We start from the raw sequence: 23,926 nt of genomic DNA on the forward strand, positions 1-23,926 counted from the left end.
AAGTTCCTAAAGATGCCAGCCACTCTAATTTTCAATGGATAGTGAGATGCCAAGACTATTCAGAAACAAAAAGCTACTAAGTCCCGCTCATCTAATTGAAACTGAGCTTCATTGGAAACTCAGAGGTTTGTTGCATCCTAATATTCTTTTCATCCTATTTTATTTTTAGTTTCTTGGGGACAAGCAACAGTTTAAGTTTAGTGTTGTGATGAGCGGATATTTTATACGCTTTTTGGCTTAGTTTTTATATAGTTTTTAGCATATTTTATTTAGTTTTTATTAAGTTTTTATAGGTTTTAGTGTTAAATTTACATTTTTGGATTCCACTTTTAGTTTGTGTGTTTTTGTATCATTTTAGGGATTTTCTGGCTGAATTTGTAGAGCTGGAGAGACATAGAAAGTACTGCAGATGCTGTCTAGATCTGACTTCCTTGCACCCGGAAGAGATTTTCTTGAGCTACAAAAGTCCAAATGACGCGTTCTCAATGGATATGGAAAGCTGACTTCTAGAGCTTTCCAACAATGTTAGTTTATACTTTGTTTCGGACTAGAAGGCCCAAAACTAGCGTCCAACACCAACTCCCTGCTCCCTTTCTGGCGTCCGGCACCCAAAGAGCAGAGTCTGGCGTCCAAACGCCCAGAGAAGACCCCTCAGCTGGCGTTTCATGCCCAAGAGATCTCATAGCACGTGGATCTCATCAAAGCTCAGCCCAAACACTCTCCAAGTGGGCCCCAGAAGTGGATTTTAGCACTAAAAAGACTGTTTTATCCTTACTAGTCATTGTAGTATTTAAGGGATTTTATTAACACTTTTTGACAACTTTTGTATCACTTTTACCATCATACACATTTTACCATCAGCATGAGTTTCTAAACCTCCTAGGTTGAGGGGAGGAGCCCTGCTAAGTCCTATGAATTAATAAAAGTATTACTGTTTCTCTTCGATTCGTGTTTGATTGATTCTAAGATGTATATTCATTCTTCATCAATATGAATGCATTGAACTGGAATAAGGTTATCACATTCTACATGGGTTTAGAGTGCATCTTTCATCGGACAATGATGAACCACCAGCTTGAATATACGTCTCTCAGGCGGCTAATCAACGATTTCCTTAGGGACTTCTCGAGACATCAGTTCAGCCAATTTACGGGGAGATTAGGGTCTCTATGGTAGAGGCTAGAACTCGAGGTATGGTATTCTCTGATCCGGAAGATCCGACCATGTCTGCGGCGTTTTGAGTAGGATCATTAAGGAGAATGAACTGTACGAGCTTCACCCCCAGTCAGAAAGGATCTGCACTAAACCTGGGGTTCAGATCTGGAGGAGTATTGGCAGCTGCTCAAACCAATTTCAATCACATACAGCCTGCCATTAAAGAAATCACTCCTAAGCAAAGAAAATAGTACTACCAGAATTAATTCAGAAAGACTAAGCAACTCTAATCCTTTACCTCATTCTTATCCCTCTTTTCACAGTTTACACGACTTCTGAGTTCTAATTACCCTTTTTATTTATTTTCTTTATTTTTATACAATTAAAAATAACATACCAACATCTCCTACTCTTTCATCTGTCATACTAAGACCTACAGGATAACCATAGATTGCTTCAAGCCAACAATTCTCGTGGAATCGACCCTGAGTCGCTCAGGTATTACTTGGATGACCCAATGCACTTGCTGGTACAGTTGTACAAAAGTGTGGGGATTCGTACACCATTCTTACAAAAAGGTTTGGAGAGCTTCATCCCTTAAAGGATATGGTGGAAGAGAGGGTTCATTGTTTGCAGGGAAGGTATTATAGTTGGAAGGTGGTTCATCTTGGTGAAAGTATGGAGGTGGTGTGTATGAAATTGATGGTTCTTGAGAATATTGATGTTGGAATGGTGATGGCTCTAAGTATGGCTCATATGGTTGTTGGTATGGTAGATATGGGTTAGGATCATATGGAGGTGAATGGTGGTAAAGGGCTTGTGAGTAGGGTTGTTGAGGGCTATGTTGAGGGAAAGAATTGTATGCATGTGGTGGATGTGGTTGACAACCACAATTAGGGTCACCACATCCATTAAATTGGTAAGCATTAGGAGTTGGATTGTAGCATAAGAAACCAGAGGGGGTTGTTTCCAAGAAGGTTGTCTATATGCTTGAGGCTCCTCCCACCTTTGATTTCCAAATCCTTAATGCAAACCTCCATTGAAGCTTTCATTTCTATTTCCTACAATATAGTTTGAATCAAACTCAAAGCCAAAGGGATGAGAATTCATAGTGAAAAGGAAAAACAAAAGCAAAACTATGAAGAGATAAAGAAACAAGAGCAAACCTATTCACACTATCAACATATATACAATAACCAATAACAAGCACACATTGCAATTCCTCGGCAACGGTGCCAAAAACTTGATAAGAACAAAACCGTCGGTTAAGAATTTCTTCTCGGTTAGAGGAAATAACTTCGTTGTAAGTATAGTTCCAAACCAACAAGTAATGCTCAATCAAAGTTTGATTTGTTTGTCACGAGTGCAAACCAATTAAAATACTGAGAGTATTAGATCTCAAGTCATCTCTCAAATAAATTGCAGTAAGGTATGCGTGTTATTAGTTATGGTATCATGGGGGTTGGTAAAAGTTCAAGAAATTAAATGCCAAGAAAATAAAGCAAGCAACTAAAGAAAGCAAGTAATAAAGAGAGACATTCATGGGAAGGATTGAGAATCTAGGCTTTCTATCCTAGTCATCAATCATAATACAATAATTAATAAGAGCTAATCCTATTTAGTCATTTCCAATATTGGAAGAAGGTATAATGTTATCTTCACATGAGAGAAAGTCAAATAAGACTAGTTAATCTCAATCCAAAAGTCCTAATCAAATTACTAATTGAATTAGCAAGAGATTAGAGTCAATGGAAACAATATTAACTAACAACTCTAGATCACCAATCTAAATTGGGTATTAATGACTCAAGATTACCTAATTTCTCTTTCCAAGCCAAGAATGCTCAAAATCTACTCTAATATCCAACCAAGCATTTTGTCAAACACTTGGAAGGCATAAAAAGAAAGCACGTTAAATTGCAAGAAATATAAATTCTACAACTGCCCAATTGCAAGGAAACAATAACAACAACTCAACTAAACAATAAAGGAACATAAAACATAAAATGCATTAAATGAAAATCAAAGTAACTAGAGTGCTCATAAACATAAAAGAGGCTCAAGGGGAAATTAACAAGAAAACTAAGAAGAACAAAGATATAAGAACAAAAAATTGTAAAGAAAACAACATGAAAACAAGAATTAAAACCTAAATTAAAGAGAGTTTAACCTAATTCTAACCTAATACTAGAGAGAAGAGGGAGCTTCTATCTCTAGAAACTACCTAAAGCATGGCCCTAATCTAATCTAATTGCTCCCCCTTGACCCATCTTGAATTCTTTATCAAATAGCCTCAGGAATGAGTTGGATTTGGGCCTGGGCAGCTCAGAAATCGGCCCCAGTGTATTCACTTTAATAAGGTCACGTGCTGATGGTGATGCATACGCATGGGTCACGTGTACGCGTCGTCTGGCTTTTTCTTGTCATGCGTATGTGTCATGTCACGCGTACGCATCGCCTTCGACGATGCACATCTTCACACGTACGCGTCTTTCATGCGTGCGCGTCGCTCTGAATACTCCAAATGCTCATTTCTTCATGAATTCTCCACTTTGCATGCTTTTCTCTTCACTTCTTTCATACTTGCCTTATGAATCTAAAATCACTCAACAAACATATCAAGGCATCAAATGGAATAAAAGTGAATTAAATTTAGCTATTTTAAGGCCTAAAAAGCATGTTTTCATACTTAAGCACAATTTAGGGAGAATTACAAAACCATGCAATTTCATTGAATAAATGTGGAATAAGTTGGTAAAATCCCCTAAAATCAATACAAGATAAACAAAAAAAATTGGGGTTTATCACTTCTCCCTCATAACTCTTTTGATTAACACATTCTTAGTTGGTACGTGACATATAACCTCTTTGAATTGAGATCCTAAGGGTTGTGTGGCTTATGGATTAGAAATTTGAACTTAACCTCTTCTCATGATAATTAGATCAAGAAATTGGCAATTGATTGTGTTAAGAGAATTGGGTTGCCAAGGAATTGGAACTCAATTATTTACAATCCACCATAGATCTACTTCATATGATTGAGAATGAAGTTGAGACCCACTGATTCATGAGGATTATAATATCTCTAATCCCTAATGAATCTCACCCATTGTTATTCTTCATTTCAATTGCTTTGAATTTCTTGTTATCTTTGATTCCCAGCACCCAGAACCCATTTACATTTCATGCAATTTATCTTTCATTTCTGTTTACATTCTTGCTTTTAATTTCTTATCATTTAAGTTTCAGCTTTTTAATTTCTTGTCGTTTAAGTTTTTGCCATTTACCTTTCACAATTTACTTTCAGCTCTTTATTCTTTAGCAATTTACTTTCCGCACATTTACTTTCTTTGTGAATCACAATATTTTTCACTCAATTACACAAAACCATTAAATATTTGCTTGACTAGATAAATCATCTAACTAAAGTTGCTTAATCCATCGATCCCTGTGGGATCGACCTCACTCAACAGTGAGTTTTTACTTGGCGATTCAGTATACTTGCCGAAGGAATTTTTGTTGTTCAAATTTCAAATCATTAAGAGTGCAAGGCCCTCACTAGGGAGGTTGTGACTGAACACAAGGATGAGCCTGCTATTGAGGAGTTCAAGGAAATCAGAGCTCATAAGGAGACTGATGATGTCACCCTGTACGCCCCTCTACTGAGAGAGGAACCTAAAGAATACTCTTCTTTAGATGAGGATAAGGAGTCCAAAGAAGAGCAAATTGCTCGGTTCCTAGCAATCCTCAGGAAGCTGAAGGCTAACTCTCATACAGGGGCACTGGAGAAGGAAGATGAGCCTTTGGTACTGGCCAAGGAGTGCAGTTCCTTGGTCCAGAAGAAGCTTCCTCAAAAGCTCCCGGATCTTGGAAGCTTTTTGATTCCCTGTACTATAGGGACCATCACCTTTGAGAAGGTACTATGTGACTTTGGCTCAAGCATCAACCTCATGCCTCTATCTATGATGAAGAGGCTAGGAATTCGAGAGGTAAAGCATGCCACAATCTCATTGGAGATGGTAGACAAGACCTTAAAAAGGGCGTATGGTATGGTGGATGATGTCCTAGTAAAGGTTGAGGACCTTTACATCCCTATAGATTTTGTGATTTTAGACACTGGGGAAGACAGAGATGAATCCATCATCCTTGGAAGGTCTTTCTTAGCCACTACTAAGGCCTTAATCGATGTGGAAAGGGGAGAGCTAGTCCTTAAACTACATGAGGATTATATCTTGTTCAAGATCCGCAATCCTCAATCTTCCTCTAACAAAGGAGGTACCATTGTGCAACACGTAGTGTTTTAACCCTCCCTCTCAACATAGAGCTTTACAGAGCCCCCAGACACCAACTCTAAGTTTGGTGTTGGGCAATCATCATCAAGCACTAGAAAGGAAGATACCAAGATAAAGGTACCTAAAGGCTGGAAGAACAAGAAGATCCCCACTAAAGGCTTCTCACCTGGCATGAGAGTTATCTTCACTAAGAGTCCAGTCATTCCACATACTGTGAACCGAATCCTGTCTCTAGAGCATGTGGAGCTCATTCATAAGAGTACAAGAAGGAAGCTCACTGTGAGAGGTGAAGATCTGAGCCCCTACCTACCTCCGTAATGGAACTGTCTGTCAAGCTAATAACGGTAAAGAAGCGCTTGTTGGGAGGCAACCCAACCATTAGCTTAATGTTTTCTTTTTCTTTTCATTTATTTTAAGTTTGATATTATAGTTGTTCTTTTGCTTTTTGACGTTTGTAATCATGTTCAGCACTTAGAACAGTGACAAAGACATTCAAAATTGAAAACAAAACACCCTGGGGAGAGTCCCTTACTGGCGTTGGATGCCAGATAAGGAGTAAGCTGGGCATCCAACGCCTATAAAGGAGCTAACAAGCTCCCCTCTCTGCTCCCTCTAGGCGTTCAATGCCCCATAGGGACTAGAAGCTGGCGTTGAATGCCAGCCAGGGAGCAGTGCTGGGCGTTCAACGCCTCATAGGGAGTAAGGAACTGGAGTTGAACGCCAGAAAGGGCCCATTTTGAGCATTCAACGCCCCAAAGGGAGAGCAAAGCTGGCATTGAACGCCAGCCAGGGAGCAAAGCTGGGCGTTCAATGCCCTAAAGGGAGCATCCAGGCCTGCATTTCAACCCCCTATGGGCATTCAACGCCCATTCCTGGCGTTGAGCGCCAGGTAGGGGGCAGGGAATTCGAAGTTCCAAGCCTCTCAGGCCAGCGGGTCCTACAGAATCTCCACATACCCCACCTTTCTTCTTTCTCCTACTTTTCTAAACCTTGAAACCCACACCATACTTTCCCTCTGCCCTAAAACACACTCTTCCCAAACCAATCATCAATCCTTAATTTCCCACCAACCCACCCACTTCAAATTCAAATCCTTCCCCCCCCATTCTCCCCTCTCATTCAACCGAACCCAACCACATCCCCACCCTATAAATACCCCCTCATACCTCTCTTCGTCCTCAGACCTTCTACATACTCTCTCCCTCTTCTCCTATACACTTTCCACACTATTCTTCTTCCTCATCCCCCACTTGGCCGAAGCCTTCAACCCCTCCTTCCTCTATATTTTTCGTTCATCTTCTACTATTCCCTTTCCTTTTGTTCTTCGTTGCTCAAGGACGAGCAATCATTTTAAGTTTGGTGTTGTAAAAGCTTTGCTTTTTGACTTCTACCCCTCTTCTATGCCACCAAAGGCTAGTGAAGCCTCAAGAAAGAGGAAGGAAATGCTCCCGCTTCTACCTCTGAACCTTGGGAATCATCGAGATTCCTCACCAAAGTGCACCACGATCACTTTTATGATGTGGTAAGGCACAAAAAGGTGATTCTTGAAGTCCCCTTCAAGCTCAAAAAGAGGGAGTATCCGGAAATCCAACAGGAGATTTGGAGAAGGCATTGGGAAATTCTGACCAATCCTGTTTCAGAGGTCGGAACACTAATGGTGCAAGAGTTCTTTCCCAATGCTTGGGTCACAAAAATCATGATACAAGTGTGAACCCAATCCCCAAAAATTGGCGCACCATGGTCCAAGAGCAACTCTTGGACTTCAGTCCGGAAAGTGTGAGAGTGGAACTTCAATAGCCTCAGATGCTAGGAGACGCACACGCTTACACTAGAAGGGTCAACTCTGATTAAAGATTAGATTAAGTCCTTACGGACATTTGTGTGAAATGAGCACAATGGAGAAAGGATGCACAAGGCAGGCCCTACCAACTAGGTCGGCTTGACCTCAAGCCTATGTCCCAAGGATGGTTGGAGTTCATTCAACGCTCCATCATCCCCAAAAGTAACCAATCTGAGGTTACCATAGACTGAGCAATAATGATTCATTGCATTATGCTTGGCAATAAGGTGGAAGTACATGAGGTGATACCTTAAGAATTGTACAAGGTGGCTGAAAAGACCTCCACCAAAGCAAGGTTGGCATTTCTACACCTCATTTACCGCTTATGCAGTTCGGTTGGAATTGGCATAGCTGGAGATGCCCTCACTGAGATGGATCAACCTATCACAAAGAGGAAGATGGAGCATGTGAGAAAGCCTGTGCATGAACCACAGTAAGAGCCTATGCAGCTGCCTCCACCAGAGATCCCTGAGATGCCTCAAAGGATGTATTTTTCTCCCGTGACTATTGGGATCAACTGAATACCTCAATAGGGGAGCTGAGCTCAAACGTGGAGCAGCTGAGAGTAGAGCATAGAGAGCATGCCAGTACCCTCCTTGAAATAAGAGAAGATCAGAAACGATTGATGGAGGAGCAACAGAGACAATGGCGTGACATAGAGGAGCTCAAACGCTCTATTAGATTCTCCAGAGGGAGCAGCAGCCGCCATCACTAAGGTTGTTGACTCCTATCATCCCTCTATTTTCTTATTTCTGTTTTCTGTGTACTTTAATTTATTGTCTGTTTTCTTTTCTAAGTTCATGATCACATCTAATCTTTTATTCTTTTGTAGCTTTATTTTCATGTTTTGCCTTGGTTATAAGATGTCCTGTGTATCCGTCACCATGCTTAAAAAGAAAATTTTTAAAAGGAATAGTGAGATACATAAGTTTTGAGTTATATCATAAGTTATTCCAAGTATTTTGATGTGGTGGCCTTGTATTTACTTTCTGAATGTATGACTTAACAGTGCATAATTGATATTGGAATTAAGAATATTGGCTCTTGAAAGAACAAAGGATTTAGAAAATACTGATTCTTGAAGCAAGAAAAAGCAGCTAAAAGAAAAAGAAAAAGAAAAAAGAAAAGAAAAATAAAAGAAAGAAAAATGAAATGCTTATAAAAGAAAAAAAAAAATCAAAAGAGCAAGGATCCAAGGCTTTGAGCATCAATGGTTAGGAGGGTCAGAAATTGGCCTAGAAAGCTCAAATAAGTTGCTATCCCTAACTATATGCTTGTGGTGTGAAGGTGTCAAGTGAAAAGTTTGAGTCTAAGCAGTTAAAGTCATGATACAAAGCAAAAGAGTACGCGCTTAAGAACTCTGGGCACAACTGACTGGGAATTTAAGCAAAGCTAAATTCGAATCCAAAGGGTTCCCCCAGTTAAGTGCCTGTGGCGTTTATATATCCGGTGGTAACACGGGAAAACAAAATGTTTAGAGTCACGATTAGGCTCAAAATAGAAAGTTGTGTTCAAGAATCAAGAAGAGCTAAAAGAAGAGAATCAATAATATCATATGAATTCTAGCTCTAAGGGATGTCAATACTTCTGAGCTTCAAAGGAAAGTGAGATGCCAAAACTGTTCAGAAGTAAAAAGCTATTAGCCCCACTCAGTAATTGGAACTGAGCTTCATTGAAAACTTTGAGACTTATTGTATCCTTCTCTTCTTTTAGTCCTATTTGTTTTTGGTTGCTTGAGGACAAGCAACAGTTTAAGTTTGGTGTTCTGATGAGCGGATATTTTATACGCTTTTTGGCATTATTTTCTTAGTGTTTTCAGCATATTTTGTTAAGTTTTGTTATGTTTTTGTAGGTTTTATTGCAAAATTCACTTTTTGGATACTATTTTGAGCTTTTATATTTTTCTTATGATTTTAGGTGATTTTTGGGTGAATCTGGCGAGTTTTGGCAAAGTCTGATTCAGAGGCAAAGAAAAGAAAATAGATGCTGACTTCCGTGCATTCAAACAAGCATTGCTGGAGCTACGAAGGTCCAATTGACGCACTCTCAATGGCGTTGGAAGGCTAACTTCCAGAGCTTTCCAGCAATATATAATGGTTTATACTTTGCTTTGGAAATAAAGGCCCAAAACGGGCGTTGAACGCCCAAACTACCCCCTTTTGGCGTTCAATGCCCCAAGAGGACAGAGCCCAGCGTTGAACGCCCAAAACTGGCATTCAACGTGGTACGGAATTTATAACCATAAACTAACCGACAAGTGCACCGGGTCGTACCAAGTAGTACCTCAAGTGAATGAGGGTTGATCCTATGAGGATTGATGGATTAAGCAACAGTGGTTAAGTGATTTACTTAGTTAGACAAACAGAAAAGAGTGTTGAGAGTTCAAATGCATCAAACAGTAATTCAGAGAATCAGAAAACAAGCAGTAAATTGAGGTGAAATATATATGGAGAAAACAGTTAAGGCTTCAGAGATATCTATCTTACGGATTGACTTTTCTTATTAAATATTTTAATCATGCAAAATTCAATTCATGGCAAACTATATGTGACTAAACCCTAATTCCTTAGACCTTTTTAGTCTCCTCTAACCTTCATAAACCGCCAATTCCTTGGTCACTTAATTCCAATTAGAGGGTGAAGTTCAATTCTAGTTTATATGCCACAGAAACCCTAATTACCCAAATATAAGAGGATTATATGTCACATATTCTGTTAAGTCCAGATAATTAGAAATTTAGGAGAAATTGTTTTCAAGCTGTTGTTCAAGTAAAGAGCTTTTCCAAGTTATACAAGAACTCAATTAGCACAAGGGTTATACTTCCGTTCCACCCAAATTCATAAGATAAAGAACGAAAACAATTCTTGAAATTGAAATCAGTACATGAGTTAAAATAGAAAAATAATAGTATCAACCCATACAATAGACAGAGCTCCTACCCTTAACAGTGGAGGTTTAGCTGCTCATGGTTCAGAGAGAAAACTAGGATTCAAAAAAACTATAAATTGCGGAATGAGGTCGAAGAGAAGAGAGCCCGAAGGGCTGATTCTTTTTCCTTTTATATCTAATCCTAATTAATGTAAAATATATTTTCTAAAAACTAAATAATATCTTTTCCTATTTATAAATAAATTAAAAGTTTAATCAAAATTAAAATATGATCTTCGTGCATCTTCAATTGATGGATAGGGACCACTTTGATTCTTATGGCTCCGTGTGCTTCATGGAGAATGGTGAGTGTGTGGCGCCAAACTTGGAGAATCCCAAGTTTGGCGCCGTTGAGGCCGAATGAAATGAAGAAAAAGGATATACTATTATACATCGTTGGAAATACATCGTTGCTAGCTTTCCAATGCCACTGGAATCATGTCAATTGGATCTCTGTAGCTCAAATTATTCCCGTTGGAGTGCAAGGAGGTCAGAGGTCAGAGATCATTCACTTTCTTCTCTTTTTCTACAGAAACTCCGTCAAATTCATCCGAATGCTACCTCAAATAAACAGAATTGCACACAACTCAAAGTAGCATTCATAGTGACTAAAAGGTATTTAAATCTTGATTAAACTTAACAATTCAAATGCAAATTTACTAGGAAAAGACAGGAAAGATGCTCCCGCATCACAACACCAAACTTGAATTGTTGTTTATCCTCAAGCAACCAAAACAAATATAGGATTAGGATGTGAATTTGTATGAGAAGTGAGTGTTCAATTAAGCCCTTTTCTCTTCTTAAAGTGGGGTTTATACACTACAATCCTAAATAGCTTTGGCATCTCACTATCTTTTGAATTAGAGGAATGTCACTGTCATTTGGAATTAGAGTCCGGATAATATTATGAATTCTCTGGCCTTTATACTTTGGTTTAATCCTTGAACACAGCAAATTTTCTTTCATTCTCTTTTCTTTGGTGCTTTGCACCTTGAGCCTAGCTGTGACTTTAAATGCTTTGTCTCAAGCTTTACTTGACACAAAAACACCACAAGCATAACTGGGGAACTCTTTTAGTTCTGATTTTTCTTTCAGTTACTCCCAGACAGTGGTGCTCAAAGCCTTTGGCATACTCTGTTAAATGCACTTGGTCTCGACTCTTAGTGCTCTATCTCAAGGGTTACTTGACACATTTACACCACAAGCATATGACTAGGAAAACAACTCTTTGCTTTTAATCATATTTGACCTTCCTAGTCATTGATGCTTAGAGCCTTGGACCTTGTTTTTCTTTATTTTTCTTTTGTTGTTTCTTTTGCTTCAAGGATTAAGCTTTTGTTTACTTTAGAGAATTCATAATAGTTCTCTAAATTCTTGTTCCTCATGCACCAACATCCTTTGATTCAAATTCAAATATGCACTATTCATTATCATGCATTCAGAATCATAGATAACACCACCACATTTAAGTAATTAAGACTACTTTTAATATAAACTCAATTTCTCATGCAATACATCATTTCTTTCTTTTTATCTTTGGATTCAAGCTCAGCGAGCGGTACATGAGACAACTTTTTAGACTAAAAACAAATAACATAATTAAAAATAGTAAAATTAAACTAGAACCTAGAGATTGAAATAACCAAAGATCATGCAGACACTCAAATAAAATAGCAGAAAACAGGAATATAACATAATACGAACAGAAGGAGATATAGAATGAAAAGAACTCAACCACCTCAGTTATCCTAGTGGCCGTTTCATTCTTCAGACTGTGTTCCTCCGTGAAGATGATTCGCCTCCCTTTGGTGTTATTAAAATAAACAGAAAAGCCACAAGGAAAGCGACAACACCAGACTTAAAAGTTTACTTGTCCGTAAGCAAAGAAAAACTGAAAACAAGGAGGGACATAGAAAGTGCACGGATGAGAAAAAACAAAAATTATTACAGAAGAAGAAGAAAATGATAAAAGTACAAGAGAGGTTAAAATTAATATATATATATTGAGGGGAGGGGATATTGATCACGGTTAGGATAGGGGGGTTATATATATAAAAGGGGGGTGGGTATTATATATAAATATATATGAAGGGATGAGGGTGGAAAGAGCAACCACAGAGGCACCAACGAGGCTTCAACAATAACCAGGGTGGATCTAATTAGAACAGGTTCAATAACAGGTAGTTCCAGCCCTTTCAGTAGCAGCAGGAGACCTTAAAACACAACCTCTCTGACTTAGCCGCAATAGTCTCTGACCTTTCCAAGACCACTCACAATTTTATACAAGAGACACGGTCTTCAATTCGGAACTTGGAAGTGCAAGTGGGTCAGTTGAGCAAGGGGATACCTAAGAGACCTGCCAACACTCTTCCAAGCAACACGGAGGTAAATCCAAGGGAAGAGTGCAAGACCCTGACTATGGGCAAGGAGGACGAACTTAACGTGGAGCATGCTGTTGATGATATGAAGGGGAAAGAAACTCAAAAAGAGACTAGAAGTACACTAGTACATGCCCCAGTAATGGTGAAGGAGCCTAAAGGACAACAACCTTAGAAATTGTAAGAGGAGACCAAGGATGAGCAACTCACTCAATTCTTGAAAATCTTTAAGAAGTTACAAATTAATATTCTTCTTGCTGAGATGTTGGAGAAGAAACCTCCCTATATAGCCTGTTTGAAAAGCATATTCTCTAAGAAGAAGGCCTTAAAGGAAGATGAAACTGTGGTGCTGACCAAGGAGTGCAGTGCACTGGTGCAGAAGAAGCTACCTCAGAAGCTGTCAAATCCTGGGAGTTTCCTGATTCCCTGCACTATAGGAACCATTACATTTGCGAAGGCACTGTGCGACCTTAGATCAAGCATAAATTTGATGCCTCTCTCTGTGATGAAGAAGATGGTGATCCAAGAGACACAGCCCACAAGGATCTCACTAGAGATGGCAGACAAGTCCCTAAAGAGGGATACGGATTGGTGGAGAACGTTCTAGTAAAGGTTGAAGACCTTTACCTCCCTGCAGACTTCGTGATACTTGATACGGGAGAGGAGAAGGACAACTCCATCATCCTAGGAAGGCCATTCCTAGCAACTGGGAGAGCTTTGATTGATGTGGAGACAGGAATTCCTGGCGCCTAACTTGGAGGTGGCCGAATCCCATTGTGCGTGCTTGTTGTGCTTGGCGCCGAACTTGAGAAATCTCAAGTTAGGCGCCACCATGGTAGTGTCATGCATAAAGCTTTCCTTGTCCTGGCGCCTAACTTGTTAAACCCAAGTTAGGTGCCACTTGTGCAGCCTTGGATTTATGGATTATGTTCATCTTGGCGCCTAACTTGAGAAACCTCAAATTAGGCGCTACCCTTGCTGAGTTGCTGGAGAAGAAGTATAGACTATTATACATCGTTGAAAAGATCTGGAAGTTACCTTTCCAACGCCACTGAAAGCACGTCAATTAGACCTCTGTAACTTGATTTATTCAGGTTAGAGTGAAGGGAGGTCAGGGTTGACAGCATCATTCGCTTTCTTCTCTTTTTCTACAGAAACTCCATCAAATCCATCCAAATGCTACCTGAAATAAACAGAATTGCACACAACTCAAAGTAGCATCCATAGTGGCTAAAAGATAATTAATTCTTGATTAAACTCAACAATTTGAATGCAAATTCACAAGGACAAGACAGGAAAGATGCTCACGCATCACAACGCCACAATGGAGGCAAGGCAGCGTAGTACTCACACCCCCTAGTGGGTGTTCAACGCCGACTCACTCAAGTTGGATGCCAAGCTCAACCCAACCACTCATCAAGTGGACCTAGAAGTGGATTTTCGCACTTTTATCTTAGTTTCTTTTATTATTGTAATTTCTAATTATTATTAGTTTCTTTTTAAATCTAGTCATTAGTATAAATAAGGGGAGAACACCATTGTTTAGGATCCTCTCCACTACATCCGAACTTTACACATTATTCTCTGTACAGTATGAGCAACTAAACCTCCTAGGTTAAGGTTAGGAGCTCTGCTGATTCCTATGGATTAATGAACTATAGATTGAGAATGCATCACGGGTTCCAACAAGTTATCTGGACTAATTGGGATATGTGACATAAAACCTCGTTAGTCAGGGGTAATTGAGGTTCCTGTGGCTTTAAGGGCTAGAATCATAAGAGCGTCAGTCTCTGATCCGGAAGATCCGACCTTGTCTGTGCCGTTTTGAGTAGGATCGTCAAGAGATTGAATTGCGTGTGCTTTACCCTCTCCCAGATTGATCTAGTCTGTTCAGATGTTTGGTTTGGACATGAGGAGATTAATGACCACGACCAATGGCTTAATCACTTACAATCGTGCCATTGAAGGAATCATTCATCATTGGAGTAGTTAGTATGACGTGTTAATCCAGAAGAAGAAGCATCTCCGAAGCCTTAACTGATCTCTAATTACTGTTTCTATGTTTTATTGTTATTGCTTGTTTATACGCTGATAAACCACTATTTTATGGTTTATCTTGTGCTCATTTGAGTGGTTTTTTATCAATTCTTTACCCACTTATTCATATGATTTGCATGAGTTTACGTTTTCCTTCCTAATCTTATGCTATGATTGAAAACATGTTTCCTGAGCCTTTAAATTACCAAATATTAATCCTCTCTTATTACCATTCGATACCATGATATGTGCGTTAAGTGATTTCAGGATTTACAGGACAAGAATGGCTTGGAGGATGGAAAGGAAGCATGCAAAAGTGGAAGGAATACAAGAAGTTGAAGGAACTGCAAAGCTGTCAGCCTGACCCTCTCGCACTAAAACAGTCATAACTTGAGCTACAGAGGTCCAAACGACGCGGTTTCAGTTGCGTTGGAAAGCTAACGTATGGAGCTTCGATTTGATATATAATATGTTATATTTGCCCTAACGCTAGGTGACGCGAACGCGTGCTCTACGTGGACGCATTGCAGTGACAAAAATCAGCATGGCAGATTTCTTCTCCAGCGATTTCTGGGCTGTTTTCGACCTAGTTTTCGGCCCAGAAAACACAGATTAGAGGCTATAAAGTGGGGGAATCTATTCATTCATAATCATCAGCTCATAATTCACAATTTGAGGATTAGATGTAGTTTTTAGAGAGAGAGGTTCTTTCCTCTCTCTTAGGATTTAGGATTAGGATTCCTCTTAAAGGAATTAGGATTTCTTATTATTTCAACTTTATTATTTTAACTTACAATTTCTTCCGAGTTCCAGGTTCAATGTCCTTTTATTTATTTTATCAATTTAGCTTATGAACTCTTTATGTTTGGATTAATTTCCTTTTATTAATGCAATTGAGGTAATTCAGATTTATGGTTCTTATTTAGCTTTTTTATATTCTTGGCTTTAATTGATTAACTGGAGGCTCTTGAGTTATCAAACTTATCGTGATTGACTGTTATGTCTGCTAATTGAATTCAATTCCACTAACTTTAGTCTTTCCTTAGGAGTTGGCTAGGACTTGGAAAATCTAACTAATTAGTCTACTTGACTTTCCTTTGCTTTCGTAAAGGTTAACTAAGTGGTATTAACTTAAATTCTCATAAGAATAACTAGGATAGGACTTCCGAATTTTCATACCTTGCCGAGAGTTTATTTTATAGTTATTTATTTATTTTACTTGTCATTTAAATTACTTGTTCCTTACTTTCAAAACCCCCAATTTACAAAACTCATAACCAATAATAAGAACATACCTCCCCGCAATTCCTTGAGAAGACGACCCAAGGTTTAAATACTTCGATTATCAATTTTAAAGGGGTTTGTTACTTGTGACAACCAAAACTTTTGTAAGAAAGGAATTCTTGTCGGTTTAGAAGCTATACTTACAACGGGAATTTATTTGCGAAAATTCTAGATCGCGCGAGGGTTTCGTTCTTCAAAATGGCGCCGTTGCCGGGGAATTGCAAACGTGTGCCTTATTATTGGTTATTGTAAATATTTGCTTTTTACTTGTTTATTTGTTTTTATTTTTGTTTTTATTTTCACTTTTTCATAAGTTAAGAGGTTATTGGTTTTTTAGAAAATTGTTTTTCGTGTTCATTTTGACCTTCAAGTTATTCTTAGTTGTTTTCTTCGTTTTGATCTAAAAATTTTAAATTTGGTGTCATTTTATTATTTTTCTCTTTCCTCATTAAATTCAAAAATATCTCTTCTCTCTATTTTAATTGGATTTTCGAATTTTCCTTTATAAAAAAATTCAGATTTTTATTTCAAAATTTTTTTTATCTTATCTTATCTTAATTTTAAAATTTCAAATTTCAAATCTTTTTCAAAAATCTTATCTTTTTCAAAATATTATCTTATCTTATTTTAAAAATCAAATTTCAAATTTCAATATTTAAATTCCAAAATTCAAAATTCAAAATTCAAAATTTAAATTTAAAATTTTAAAAATCAAACATTTTCAAAATTTAAATCTTTTTCAAATCCTTATCTTATATTGTTGATTTTTTCAAAAATTCAAATTTAAAATTTAATTTTCAAATTCAAAATTTAAATTTCAATAACCTTTTAATTTAAATTTGTTTTTATTTTCGTTTTTAATTTTTTTTTGCTATTATGAGTTCTCACCCCCATCGCTTTGAGTTTGGTTCTAATGCTGTTGTAAGGAATGAAAACTATAACAGGAACATGCATCAAGGTCAGTACAATCAGAGATGGATGGAGCCATGAGGATTTGATCAACCCTTTAGGCAACAACACCTTCCAAACTACCATGGACAACGACCATTTACCAATGCATGTCGAGACAATAGTTATGGTGGACTCCCTTGTAATTACCGAGAAGCTCCATCATACGCCTATAAACCACCTCCTCAACACAGCTTTGAACCACCATACTCACAAGCCACCTACAACCATTGACCTCCATAAGACCCTAATCCTTATCCACCACACCAACCACCATATGAACCATACCCAGAACCACCACCTCAATATTGACCATCTCCATATCTTTATCAAGAAGAACCACCTTCCTATTATGAACCCTTTCTCCAAAATAATGAACCCTCCTACTCACCCCAACCTCCATTGGATAACAGCGCCCTTAGTGTTATTCTTCAAGGGCAAGAAGAGATGAATAAGAGTGTGCTAAATTTTGCGGCCGCCTTAGGTGAGTTAGTAAATATAATAGCTTCCCAACATCTGAGCACACAAAGTACTCCCATGGCTGCATGTGGAGAATCAAAAGAAGAGCGTAGCACGAAGGAGACACTAGAAACTTCGGTGGACAATGAGGAACATAGCTTTGTATTGGAACAAGTGGAGGAAGCCATAATAGTTGTAGAGGGAGAAATGGTTGAAGATTTAGGAGATGCTGAACCTCCATGGAAAAGTCAAGACATAGAGCCTCCTTCCAAGACGGTTGCATTTGATGTTGAGGAGGGTGTACAACCTCCAAGGCATGTCATGGTTAAGGACTTGGAAGAGGTTAATCAAGAGATGGAAATTAAAGAAGAAGAAGCACAACCTCCCATGCCCTTGGTAAGTAATGAAGAAGAGATTGAATTGGAAGAAAGCTACCAAGAGGAAGAGGTTGAAATTGAAGAAGTTTGCAAAGAGGTGGAAGTTGTCAAAGAGCACAAAGGAGTGGAGCTTGAAATCACCTTGCCAAAGTTATTAGAGATCTCTCCACCTAAGTCACCATCATCCTTCACAACATTCAAGTGGGTAAAATTCATATCCCTTAGCTTTCTCATACCACTTGAATATGGTTTACTTGAGACAGATGGTCAACTTAGAGCTCTTTGTGGCTATAAGAGTAAGAGGGAGATGGTTAGTGGTAAGAATTGTCATGCAAGGTTCAATATGGTTGCATGCTCCAAACTGAAGTATCATGGTTGGAAGAATACTAAATTGTATGGGTCTAGGAAGCTGTTTGGATGCCTCAGTGAGAATTCAGATTGCTTACCACCCGGTTGGAACAAAGATGGCCAACAAGAAGATGGGTGCAAAGGCAAGGTCTGGGACCCCGGAATTCAGTCTAGAAATCAACACTCTTGGGGCCTTGTCACTTGCTTTACCTTGCTTGAAGGATTTCTGCGCCTAGTTTGGGATCCCGGAGGTTACTGGAAGTACAAACACTGGTGGAGATTCCTGGATGAATACAAGCATAAGCCACCATAACAGGGAGCTCACCAAATGTCCAACTTAAGGACTCTAACTAAAAGTGCTAGGTGGGAGACAACCCACCATGGTATGATCATTCCTTTTTCAATTATAATTTTATTTAGTTTTTCTTGTTTTTGAATTTTATTTTATTTCATTGAACCTGAAATTATTCATAACATCTGCATACTGCATACTGCATTCTGCATTTTGCATAAAAAAAATGCACGCGACGCGTAAGCGTCGCTGACACGTCCGCGTCACAAGTGCATTAGGAAGAAAAGAAAAGTGAACAGAGAGTCACGCGAGAGCGTGGCTGGAGGCGTGCCTTTGGCACAAATTGATCCACGTGACCGCGTCGCTGACGCGTCCGCATCATGTGGGAAAAATGCCTCCCACGCGTCCGCGTCAACCACACGAACGCGTGACCTGAAAATCGGCGTAAAAAGGAGTGCATGGCCGAAAGTTGTGATGGAGTGGGGCTGGAACCACGCTAGAAGCACAAGCCCCACCACGCAAACGTGTGCCCCACGCGTCCGCGTCATTTTTAAAAGAAAGGCCATTCACGCGATCGCGTCAACCACGCGACCGTGTCACCCGAAAATTTGGCAAAAAGAGTTTCGAACAGAGAGTTGCGCGAACGCGAGGCTGCACTCGCGCCAATCGCACAAATCAGACCACGCGATCGCGTGACCCACGCATCCGCGTCACCTGACCTTATCGCGCACCACGCGACCGCGTCACTCATGCGTCCGCGTCGCCTGCGCCGCACAACTTATCCAGATCAGCGCCAATTATCTTATCTTTTCTTTTCTAATCTTAATTTCTTCTATCTTTTCTTCTTTCTTCTTCCTTTTCTTACTTTCTTCTTCTTCATCTCTTTAACTTCTCATCCCTCTTCACTTCCATTCTACTTCATTTAATTTATTTGCATACTTTCATTCATTGCATTATTTTCATTGGTGTTAGAAATTTATTTGGGTCATTATTTTCTATATTTTTGTGGATTATTAAAGGAATTGTTTGACAATTATATATTACCTTTTAAAGGGTTGCTTGCATGTTCAATTATATAGTTTCAATAGCTTATTTACCATGCTTGCTATGTGTTTGTAAAAAAGTCCGTATGACATTGTGCACTATTTTTCGATTTCTTTCTATCTACTACTCTAAATGCTTGCTTTTCACAAAACCCTTTTTATATTTTATTACTTAAATATAATTGTTATTACAAACATGTTGTTAGTTTGAAAGGCTTGATCTATGCTACTCATGCCTTTGCCAGCATGCTAATAAACATCTTGCATTTAATTGTCATTACATGCACTTGCTATATTTCCATTGATGAACTTTTCACATGTAGTCATGACCATGTGTTAACATCATTCTTCTTTATTGTGCATTGATTACCACCTTTCCCGCTCTCTTCCTTGCTCTAATCCTTAGCTTTCAAAGTTACTTTCTTTTTCCCTTTTCAGGATGGCCACCAAGAAGGGTAAAGAGAAAGCTACTCCCAAACCACCGGCAAGGAAAGGAACAAAAAGAGCCCCCAGCTAAGGAACCACAACCCCCATCTACTTGTACATCTTAGCATGCACCGAGGACGGTGCAATCTTTAAGTGCGGGGAGGTCGAAACCGATCTCCATGGGTTAGTTACTCTTCTATCTCAACACCAATGTTTAAATTTTCTTTGTTAAATTAGTTGTTGCATTTACATGTTTGATTGCATATTTGTTTGATTTTGTGCATATTTTACCACCATTTGGTCAAAATAATATTTTCTTTTTCAAGAAACTTTTTAGAGTATTTCACTAATTTGAATTAAAACTTTTTATTAAACTTGTTTGAAGAAATATTATACCGGAACATGGTTTAGAGCTTGAACACACAAAACCTGTGAGATTTTGAGCCTATTTGATTGGTTGCATTTTATCAACCAAAATTCTATTTTAGTGTGTATTTTTCTCTCTAAAATTGTGATCTTTGTCTTGCTTAATTCTATATTTCCATTATTTGATGTATGCATACACTTACATGATTGAGGCCTTTGTTTCACTGAGCTTACATACCCATATAGCCTTACCCTTTCATTATTCTTTGCAAACCAATTTGAGCCTATTTTACCCCTTTTATTATTTACTTTAACACATCATTAACTCTAAGCGGAAAACAATAATGTCCTTAATTTGAATCCTTGGTTAGCTTAGACTAGTGAAAGTGCTCATGATTTAAGTGTGGAAAAAGTGGGTCTGAAAATATTGGTTTAAGAATTGGGTATTATATATCTTTATGAAAATGTGAAAGAAATGTTTAGGACATATTCATGCATTCAATAATTTAATCATATGCATTGAGAAAAATAAAAGAAAATAAAAATATATATATATATATATATATATATAAAGAGAAGTGAGAAAAAAAAGAAAAAAGAGCAATTAAGCAAAAAGGGGACAAAATACCCCAAAGTAAGTGGTGAAAGCAATGCATATGTACTGTACTTGAAATTAGAATGCATGAATATGTGGAAAACATGGTTAATGGATAGTTAGATGTGGTATTATGATTACATGGATTGTCTAAAGTTAGGTGGAAAGTTTAAGTTAATTAAGGATTCAGATTTTAGTCCACTTGGCCAAATACAATCCTACCTTGACCCTAACCCCATTACAACCCTTAAAAGACCTCTTGATATGTGTATCTGTGCATTAAATTTATGTTGATTGTTAGATGAAGAGCAAGCCTTAGAAAGCAAGGTTAGTAGGGAATTGAGAGAATCGAACCTAAGACACTTGAGTGATTAGAGTGCATACACTTCCAGTGAGGGTTCGATGCTCGATTCTTTGTTCCCAGCTTTCATGAGCTATTTTCTTCTACAAGCCTATTTATACTTCATCTTTATGATTTGAATTAGTGAAATCCAGTTCATATTTATTCTTGGAGAATTTATTTACTTATAAACCAAGTAGGAAAAAGCATTCTTCATGTAGTTGGATTCATATAGATAGGTTGCATTGCATACTCTCTATCATTCCTCTTCACCCCTTTATAGCTTCTCTTCAGCTTAGCATGAGGACATGCTAATATTTACGTGTGGGGAGGTTGATAAACCACTATTTTATGGTTTATCTTGTGCTCATTTGAGTGGTTTTTATCAATTCTTTACCCACTTATTCATATGATTCGCATGAGTTTACATTTTCCTTCCTAATCTTATGCTATGATTGAAAACATATTTCCTGAGCCTTTAAATTACCAAATATTAATCCTCTCTTATTACCATTCGATGCCATGATATGTGCGTTAAGTGATTTCAGGATTTACAGGATAAGAATGGCTTGGAGGATGGAAAGGAAGCATGCAAAAGTGGAAGGAATACAAGAAGTTGAAGGAACTGCAAAGCTGTCAACCTGACCCTCTCGCACTAAAACGGTCATAACTTGAGCTACAAAGGTCCAAACGACGCGGTTCCAGTTGCATTAGAAAGCTAACGTATGGAGCTTCGATTTGATATATAATATGCCATAGTTGCCCTAACTCTAGGTGACGCGAACGCGTACTCCACGCGGACGCGTTGCAGTGATAAAAATCAGCGTGGCAGATTTCTTCTCCAGCGATTTCTGGGCTATTTTCGACCCAGTTTTCGGCCCAGAAAACACATATTAGAGGCTATAAAGTGGGAGAATCCATTCATTCATAATCATCAGCTCATAATTCACAATTTGAGGATTAGATGTAGTGTTTAGAGAGGAGAGAACCTCTTCTCTCTCTTAGGATTTAGGATTAGGATTCCTTTAAGGAATTAGGATTTCTTATTATTTCAACTTTATTATTTCAACTTACAATTTCTTCCGTGTTCCAGGTTCAATGTCCTTTTTATTTATTTTATCAATTTAGCTTATGAACTCTTTATGTTTGGATTAATTTCCTTTTATTAATTCAATTGAGGTAATTCAGATTTATGGTTCATATTTAGCTTCTTTATATTCTTGGCTTTAATTGATTAACTGGAGGCTCTTGAGTTATTAAACTTATCGTGATTGATTGTTATGTCTGCTAATTGAATTGAATTCCACTAACTCTAGTCTTTCCTTAGGAGTTGGCTAGGACTTGGGAAATCTAACTAATTAGTCCACTTGACTTTCCCTTGCTTTCGTAAAGGTTAACTAAGTGGGATTAACTTCAATTCTCATAAAAATAACTAGGATAGGACTTTTGAATTTTCATACCTTGTCGAGAGTTTATTTTATAGTTATTTATTTATTTTACTTGTCATTTAAATTACTTGTTACTTACATTCAAAACCCTCAATTTACAAAACTCATAACCAATAATAAGAACATACCTCCCTGCAATTCCTTGAGAAGACACCCGAGGTTTAAATACTTTGGTTATCAATTTTAAAGGGGTTTGTTACTTGTGACAACCAAAACTTTTATAAGAAAGAAATTCTTGTCAGTCTAGAAGCTATACTTACAACGGAATTTATTTGCAAAAATTCTAGATCACGCGAGGGTTTCGTTCTTCATACGCCTACAACAAACAACAACTATCTTTCTATTCGCCTGACAAAGATCTGCAGGATAACCATAGCTTGCTCAATCCGGTAATCCTCATGGGATTCGACCCTCACTCACCTGAGGTATTACTTAGACGACCTGGTGCACTTGCCGGTTCAGTTGTACGAGTCACAAATTCGTGCACCAACTTTTCACCAGAGGAGAAAGTGATGTTATCTCACCACCCATTCTTGCCACATACTGTGAATAAAATTCTATCTCTTAAGCAACTTGAACTACTACATGAAGACACAGGGAGAAAATTCAAAGTGAGAGGGGAGGAGTGATGAGAGGACTTTTGACGGTTTAGAATTTCACAAATGAAGTCTCGTTGCAATATAGTTTCTAAACCAACATTAATCCTTTCATACAAAAATTTTGTTTGTCACTAAAACAAATCCCTAAAATTACAAACCGAAGTATTTAAACCTCGGGTCGTTCTCCCTATGAATTGCAAATAAATGTTCTTGTTATTGGCTATGAAGTATGTTTGGGGTTTCTTGAGTTAAGAAACTAGGAATGTAAATTGCAAAAGAAATAAACTAACAACTAAGAAAAGCTCTTGGCAAGGTTATGAAAATTGGAAGTCCTATCCTCATTATCCTCATCAATTGTGACCACAATTGTCCATTGCTACCACTTAGTTAACCTCTAACCATGGAGGAAAGTCAAGTGGATGAATCAACTTCATTCCACAAGTCCTAGCCAACTCCCAAGGGAAAACTCACCCGATGTGTTTGCACTCTATTCGCTCAAGTGTTTAGGGTTGATTCACTCAATTTCCCTCTATTTCATGCTTTCCAAGATTTGTTTTTCTTCTAACAATTAACAAATATTTCATGCATGCATACAAGTATCATGAGGTCTTTTCATTGGTTATAATGGGGCTAGGGTCAAGGTAGGATGCATATATGGTTAAATGAGCTTGAAATTTGAATCTTTGATAAGCTTAGACCTCCCACCTAGCCTATGACATCCTATACAATTCAAAAGCTAATCTAACTACCCATTTTTCACTTTTTCACATA

The 23,926-nt window shown here is 38.1% G+C and overlaps 1 long non-coding RNA gene across 1 annotated transcript in view; it reads left to right on the forward strand.

The window, feature by feature from the left end:
* Positions 8,987 to 23,926, forward strand: part of LOC107648252 — a 29,522-nt gene continuing 14,582 nt past the window's right edge. Inside the window, exons 1-2 of the long non-coding RNA XR_002349751.1 lie at positions 8,987 to 8,999; positions 17,794 to 17,801. This is a non-coding gene — a long non-coding RNA (uncharacterized LOC107648252). The remainder of the gene's footprint in view (positions 9,000 to 17,793; positions 17,802 to 23,926) is intronic.

The sequence above is a fragment of the Arachis ipaensis genome, chromosome B06, assembly GCF_000816755.2.
Source record: "Arachis ipaensis cultivar K30076 chromosome B06, Araip1.1, whole genome shotgun sequence".
NCBI classification, from domain to species: domain Eukaryota; kingdom Viridiplantae; phylum Streptophyta; class Magnoliopsida; order Fabales; family Fabaceae; genus Arachis; species Arachis ipaensis.